The sequence below is a fragment of the Anguilla rostrata genome, chromosome 4, assembly GCF_018555375.3.
Source record: "Anguilla rostrata isolate EN2019 chromosome 4, ASM1855537v3, whole genome shotgun sequence".
Taxonomy (NCBI): domain Eukaryota; kingdom Metazoa; phylum Chordata; class Actinopteri; order Anguilliformes; family Anguillidae; genus Anguilla; species Anguilla rostrata.
Window position 1 is genome coordinate 40,151,404 of NC_057936.1, and position 8,765 is coordinate 40,160,168.

The window sequence follows — 8,765 nt, forward strand, 5'->3', positions numbered from 1 at the left end:
TTCTTTACAGACTAGCGGTAAATTTCTCCCATCAATTACTTGGACCAGACTTTACATTGTTCAGTCAGGACCACAAAACAGTCATGTACAAGTATGTGTGGCAACTTTAACCCCCACCTCCCATTGATCAGCTACACTGAAATCAGCATTACTGTATAAAGTCACCCATGCCATGGCCTGTTAGTGAAATTCTACTGTGTCTGCTAAAATATATTTTATTCACTTCTTAATAAAAAAAGTGTTTAAATTATAATGAATATACCATAGTAATATACCTTGATTTGTGATGAGATTATTTGATTGTTCAGTGTCATCTGTTCAATTGCAGTTTTAATCTATTAACTTGCCAGCTGCAGCAAACATTTTCTGTTTTCAGTTTATATGCAATTAGGAAATTGCGTTAGTCCCTGGAGGCCTGCCATGCTGGCCTAGAGGCTGAACCAGCATTAATTCACCTGCATTCTCCTGAAGCTGTTTATTGCTGTCTTGGGAATGCTGCTCTACTCCCTCCTCTTGTCCACCAGAGGTTTTTGCTTAATAACGATGCAAATAGAATTACCGACCAGAGTTTTTGCATAACAACGGTCTAAGTAGAACTACCAACCAGAATTTTGCTTGACAACGGTAAAGCCCCTGCACTCTCATTCATGGGCTCTCATTATGTTCCACTCGGGAGCGGCTGAGTCACGTGCGACGCCTAGTGGTAAAATGCGGTATTACCGGTCCGGTCCGGTATTTGGACCACCAGAGGGCGCTTTGTCAGTGTTACATCACATTTTTGTTGACCTAGACTCCACTGATCCATTAGCCAAGTTTGAAACATTGCCTGTAATCCAGCGTGTGTTCGAATCCAAGATTTATGCGTTCTTCCTGATATTCCCTTTCCTTGTTTCAAGGGAGGAATACCCAAAATGCCAGGATGAAATTTGGCAACTACAGCAAGTGGCATTTGATGACAATTTATGACAAGGATGGGAGAAATTACATTCTCTCAACCCCTCGTTTTTCCTCCAATCCACCAAGGGTATAAAAGGAAAGCTTCCAGCAAGAAAGGGAATACCACAATGCAATGGTCCTTGTGGACAACAGAAGATAGGTTTCTTCAGTTCCGATTTGATTTGTTCCTCATATATCTTCCCTTGCAGAGCACCTGTTAATGACACTTGTTGCATGTCACAAAATAGCTAATTCAGGGAAAGTGGATCTGAATATAACTCCAGAGTAACCTGCTGGGAACTTGTTTCTAACAGTTTGACTGATGTGAAATCATTTCAAGAGTGTTATTGTGTATCAAGTTTCACTAGTGTGCCTCGTGCCTTTAAGTTTTTTATTATTAGGTATTTCCTGTCAGGGAAACCTTGCCTAGTTGATCTGAACTGATTTGAAGGTCTTTTGCTCATTCATGCTCTAGGATGCCCTCTTCAGTGAGCTGCTACAACCCCATTTCACAGGTTTACTTGCAGTAAAAATGGATGCCCACACAGCCAGATTGATGATGTGTAGACAAGCCTGAAATAAAATGAATAATGAACTGAAAGTCACACATAATTTTGGTGATCTGAGAAATCACCAACATTCCAGTTGCTTCTTTTGTTAAAGTAGGCTAAATGTCATGGCAGGAGGGAAGCAAGCTTTGGTTGAAGTTTGCATCAAATTGTAAAATTTGGGGAAGTCACTAAATTAAAATGACAGGAAATCACTAAGTTAAGACAGCGAGTGTTGCACTGGTAAAAGCATTGTGGAGGAGATTCACCAGCACAATGTTGTTTTCTATCTCAGACTTGTAGCGTAGAACAACTATTTGCTACAGGTTGTGTTACAGACCAGGAACACATTATTTGTCTGGGAGCCAACAATGTAGATCTGAATTCAACTTTGGGGGCAACAAACAGGAAATTTTCTTTTCCTTTTTTTTTTAGGAGACGGGGGGGGGGGGGGGGGTATAGGGGTTTCTACAGGTTTTTTTTGGCTTCCTTTCAATCGGCAGCCTTGGAAAATAATTCAATACATTTTTTCAGTTCAATGAAATTTTATTTATAACACTTTTTACAGAAACACAAAATAGACACTTTAAGCAAAATATCCTGTTAGGAAAAATGAACACCCAGGCCCTGAAAAAACTTCCCATTGGGAGAAAAAACATTAAAACAGTGGTAGAAAATAATATACTAGCAGAAAAAGGCAGCTCAGGAAATGTACATTAAAAGGTGGGTCAGAAGAGCAAGACGATTTATCTTGGCCTCGAGGATTGATCGTGGTGTTGGCTGGAACCAGGAGAGGGTCAGGGCTATAGCAGCTTGTGTACTCAGGATGGAGGGATAGTCCCAGAGAAGAGAAGAGAAAAGGTTTGGAAACAAAATGAATACAGTGCTACGTATGGCACACGACAAGGCCTGAGTAGAACACGAAAAAGCCCCAGTGTGCTATGCTGTGCCAGCATATTTAAAAGATGAGAAGAAATGGGTGTGCTTGATCCAAGACTGACGGCAGCACAACACTCGCTGTCCCATGCACTCCACCTGTGACAGGGCGACAGCAGGCCCAGCTCACCTCACAGCTCGGGGGTCCTAATCCACCTTTACCACAAACACTGGGATTGATAAAGTGAGTTTCCAGCATACTGTATGTGTGCTCAAAGCTCACCTTAGCCTGTGCCTGAAGTCTGAATGTGTTTTGGGATTTCTTATTCCACAAGAAATGAGCATTGTGGAAGAAGGCTCTGCCTCTCTTTGTGATTTTAGTTACTGGAACTTTTAAATATTTGGCATCTTGTGAATGGTGGATCAGCTGGTACTGGTTTAGTGATACTGAAAATACAGACTACAATGACTAAAAGCAGCAGCTAGGGCCGGCCCTAGCATTTTGGTGGCCCTAAGCAAATCTATTCGAGCGTGGGGGGGGGGGGTATGAAATGCTTGGTATGAAATGTTCGGTTGCCATTCCGTTTAAAATTAATACCACTAGTTCCGCAATAGGGGATGAATAACGTAATTATAATGTTATTTACCTTACATAAAAACTGGATTGTGTGGGCCCCCCCTCGTAGTCATGTGATCCCCCCCCCCACCAGCGGTTGTGGCCCTAAACAAATGCATAGACCGTTTATGCCACGGGCCGGCCCTGGCAGCAGCTTTTAGACATTATGACCCCAAGATTTAGAATAGCCTACCAGAGGATCTGAGAGTTTGAAAACTCAAAACATACCTTATGAATAAAGAGGACCTAGGTTGATTTAATGTCATTTCCGCATGTATCAACAGTGGATACTGTATTTTTCTTCTCCACCATAATGCATTGACTGCAGTCCTTCTGGCAGTATGTGCAACCAACACTCACAAGGCATGAAGTAAAACTGGTTTCACCAGAACTGTGTTCATTGGTGAGATATTATTTCAGAACATCAAATACATTCAGCCGGTGAATAAGATTATTCAGGAAATTATGAGGCTAGTACCCATTTTGTTCTCTGTAAAAATGGATTCCATGTAATGTGAGAATAACAAACATCACACATCCTGATCTGGCAAAGCCTCCAGCTGGCTATTGTACTGTCCTATAGCCTTTTCTAATTTTCTTAACTCTCTTAGGATGAGTTTTCAAATTGAATTTCTAATTCACTGTGGCCATGAAAGATCTATGGCGCTTAAGTTATTGCAAGAAGTAGGGTGTTTCCTGACGTCTCGGCAAAATTCCAAACCAGGCTCTTTGAATCAGGGTTAATTAAGTTTAACTGGCTTAATATATCACTATCTCTCTAACTCAGCATTCTGGTTCAAAATGGCTCCTGTGGATCAAGTGGGAGGGGAATTGTGGATTTGTGGTGGGTATGATGGACACCCCCCACATACCATCCACAAAAGGTGCTACATAATGGCATCTATTATCAGTATCATCCATCATTTTCACATTCCCATGGATAACAGCAGAAGCTAAATGGGTCTAACTGGGTTTGGTGAGTACTTTGGATTATCATTATAGATTATCATCAAAAATATGATGAAGGATATGTGTCTGCAATAAAGTACATTTCATTAACAATAAGATTATTTTTGATGATAATCCATAATGATAATCTAATGTCCATAAAATAACCAATATTTTTTGTTACTGAATGATAATTACTAAGGGATGCTATGATTATGTTTCTTTGCAACATGCCTGCAATTTGCCTGTGAATTTGACATGGTTCGTTGGTAACAATAAATACCAAACAGATGCCAAAAGAAATGTTCCCCAACATTCTGGACTCATTCCAGAAGTGTCAGTCACCAGTCCTGGAGGGCTGCATTGTCTGTTGGTTTTTGTTGTGTATTCAAATTTTGACAAAAAAAGTCCACTGAATTGGCCACTGATTTCAACATAACCATAAAACCCCATGAATGCTTTTGTCAACTTGAGTTTGGCATCCCTGTTATAGACTGTGTAGTCATTTTGTAGGCTTCTGTTGGGAGGATGACTAGAGGAGCTGTTCAGAAATATCACTGATTTCAGTGGTAAACTGAGAGACTTGTTGATGTTAAAAACCAAAGTGAGGGGGTTCAAAGTGGGATTCACCATTTTCTTTTATGGGGAGTTTTTCTACAGGCGCTGACTCTAGAATAGCATGGCAATTATCCTAAGAATTATTCTTATGTTTTTAAATTGTATGAAATGTCATCAGTATGTGCAGTGACTAGAGTAACCTTGTTCCTCTGCATTATTAAATGACAATGGTGCGCCACCCTGTGGTGACAGTGGGAAGGGTATATCCATATCCTTGGACCTGCCAAGAATTATATAATTTTTAATTTCTTTACCGTAATTTAATTATCAGGGACACTTGGACAGTTCAGGCAGGAGGAAAACACAAGTAGCCTTTGTTGTTGCTGCAGTACAGGATTGATATGCATGTGTTTTGCATGTGTCTTGTATATAACGGAACCACTCTGAGATATATGTATTTGATCTATTCTGTCAGGCTAGAGAGTGGAGAATGCATGGCCTATATGGCCTTTACAGTATAATATAAACTTTGGCTTGCTGCCATTATGAATCTATATATCAGTAAGATTTTAAATGCAGATTGTATCTAACCATCTAACCATATAACTAACCGTTATTGAGAGCAGCAAGATACTGTGACAAAATGCTAAAATGTAAACTATAAGTAGTGAACCTCCCATGAAAAAAAGAAAAGAAACAGAAATATGGGGTAGAAGAAATGCAGATTTGGTGCAGAATTTATCATTCCACAAACATGTATTCAGTGAAGTGTTTAAGCTTAATTTTTAAATATTGTTTATTACAAAAACATACAGCTAATAGTCCACCACACTTTCACTAACACAGTACAGCACATTAATGAAGGCAGCTGCCAAAATGTTTACGTACACTGTGCCTATGCAGTAATAATGGTATAAATTCTGAAGTATTGTTATGAGTACTGTTCATTTTGTTCCCATTTATGTATAGATTTTAGAATTAACACCCTCTATTTCTAATAATTTTTCAAATTGAGCATGTCTTGCCATTGCTCTGGTTTGAAAGTTATCATTTCAGTCAGGAAAATTACTGCAAAGTAAAGCCATCTAGATAGGACAGTTCACTTCTGTTATTATCCACCTCGATTGTGGGAATGTCTGGTTCATCCCCATTTTTTGTTTGTGGATCCGGGAAAACATGTTTCTGTCATGGTTCTGTGTTTCCGTCTCTGTCTTTCCTTGTTGGGCTGCCAGATGGCGGCACTTCTGTTTTGTGTCACGCTTGTACCCTGTTTAATTGTATTATTGTTTTCAATTGTTCAATTATTGTTTTTTGGTTGTCTCGTTTTCCCTTCCCTCTCTGTGGCCTGATTGTGCATTGTGCCCTGCTGTGTCTCATCAGTGTCTTGTCTATTTAAGTCTTCTTCTTCCCTGACTTGGGTGCTGGTTCCTTGTGTTTTCGCTTGTGTTTCCACGTGTGTCTTGCCTAAGAGTTTACCCGTGTTTCCCCGTGCCTGTTTTTGTCCACTTGTTTCTGCCCTGCCCGTTTAGCTTCTTTTTGGATTTTCTGTTTTCTGTTTTTGAGTTTTTGTTATTAAAATCTGTGAATTTCGGTTTTGGAGTTCTTGGGGTTTTTTCACTCTGCATTTGGGTCCATTCCCTCGACAACCCGTGACAGTTTCAGGTGCTGTCGATGCTCTGCTGCAGCAGTGAGGAAAAAGCAGCATTTGTTTGGATGAAACCACAATGTATTCCTTAGATACCTGAAAGAACTGTTCTCTATGGCAATCATGCATGATGAATTGCATCTAGTTGCACATCTCCACCAGCTTCAGTGGTTTTAATTCATTGAAACATTTTCATGCTGTTGGTTCACTTACACCACATAATCCCTCAGTCTCTTGTTAAAAGGTTTCAGTTGTCAAAGTCTTTAAAATGATAAACAAGTGTACAGCCAGAGGACCTGTCTTCCCCATACACAGCCAGATGAAAACCTGACTAGGCTCAAGCAATATTACATAAACCACATGTCCTTTGTACATTCAGAAATTGTAATAGAAAGTCATTTTTAGTCAAAACCATTCATTGGTTTGGTCTGGTCTTTATCTTCTCTTCTGGCTGACCTTTATGGTGGTTAGCATTTGCATTGCCCATATCAGGGGTGTCAAACAAATTCCCAGATGGCTGCAGTGTATGTAGGTTTTCCTTTCAAGAGATGTCCTTTTAATCAGCTGCCAATTTAGGCCTTGAGAACAAGGTGTGTGGGTTCTTTAGCCAATCAGTGACTTAAATGCCCCACTCTTGCCAAGACAATCCCATAATATCAGCACATACTGCAGTCCTCCTGGATAGGAGTTTTACACATGTGGCCCAAAGGATCCATTGTATTAATCTTAAGTTAAGTCTACCTCCTTCAATGTTTAATTTGCCCTCAAAATTTACTGTGTTTCAGAGTTGGCCTCATTTTATTTTCAGAAACACTGATAGATCTTGACAATCATTAAACCATTTTCTTTTTAGAAATTTTCACTAGGTCGTCTTAAAGGCATTTTAATATTAATTTAAAATGGCCTAAAACTAAAAGTTGAATAAGACAAATTATGTAGATATGTGACAAGATTAATCATGGTGAAATTTTGTATTTATAGATTACTTCACAAACTGCAAAATTCCTTTGCTGAAATTAAGTGAACCTTAAAGACATTTTTCATTATTAAAAATTACAACAAAAACGCGTAGTTTCTTAATTGGCGCTCGTTGTCTTTGTATAAAAGAACTGTATAAAAGAAACGTTTATGGTTTTTTCGTTGTCTAAATACGGTCGGTCACTAACGTGAAATTGCTCCTTTTCGAAGCTTTTAAAACTTCAGAACCCGGGACAGCGCCAATTCGATGGGTTGTTTATTAAAATTTCACACAATATTGAAGCCGATTTAACGGGTGACAACCTACTGCATCGGTTTATGGAACCATTGCATTCTTACGTAGTTTCACAGCATATAGCATACATGAACCAGCATAGCATTTAGGAATTACTTTACATTCCTAAATGTTATGTAACGTAATGGCCACTGAAATTTTGCATGGGTTTAGTTCGTATCACTAGATGGCAGTAAAGACTATTTTTTTGATGCATGTGTGTGCTTTTTTAGTTGTAATATATTGACATTTGAATAATAATAATAATAATAATAATAATAATAATAATAATAATAAAATGGTGATGATGACGAACCTTCCAACTCCTTTTCATTTACTTTTTGTTTTTTCCCCCCACCTTTCTCTCTCGCTCACACACGCACACAAACACACGCACAAGTATGGGGCGCCGTCTTGGGGGAAAAAAGAAATCCACTTAGCGTACATGTATTGCTTTGCTTTGCACACACATACACACACAGCCTATGTATCATTTACGCATACATTGGTTTGTCATTGCCACATCTATTGGTTTGTCATTTACGCATTTACTAGTTTGCATTGGTTTGACAGTAATTTACTGTATATTGGTTTGCTTCACATATATAATGGTGTGATATATGCATACATCGATTAATAATTTTCACATATATTGATTTGTTATTTACATTTCTATTGGTTCGTCATTGATGCTCATATATTGGTTTGTTGTTATGCATCTAGGCCTATTGGTTTGATTGCCATAAATATTGGTTTGCTTCACATACTGCATATATTGTTTTCATACAGCCTACACATGTATTGGTTAGTCATAACTGCGTATATTGTTTTATATTTGCGCCTCGATTGTATAACAATGGAAACAGTAGATGTGTAACTGGCAAACCACCATATGCGTGAACGACTAACCAATACATGCATATAGCAAACCAATATATATGTGAAGCAAACCAATATTAATGACAATCAAACCAATAGTTGCGTAACTAGTGAACCAATATGTACACAGTAAAATGTCCAGTATTAATTCAACACTTAATAGATAACATTTAGGCTAGTCCCATATTACAGAGTGGGTCCAAATGTTATCTGTTAAGAGTTGAATTAACACTGGACATTTCACTGTGTATCAATGGCAAACCAAAACAAATTTATGCGACAAACAAACATATGCGCGAATCATTCGTCAATGCATGCGTATATCGACCCAATATATATGGGAAGCAAACAAATATACATGAGAATCAGACCAATAGATAGATTGCACCGTTGGAAAACCAATGTAAACGTAAATGACAACCCAATATATGAGTAGCCTAAGTGAAAAACCAATAGATGGGCCAATGTTAAACCAAAACATACGCATATTAAACCAATATATATGTC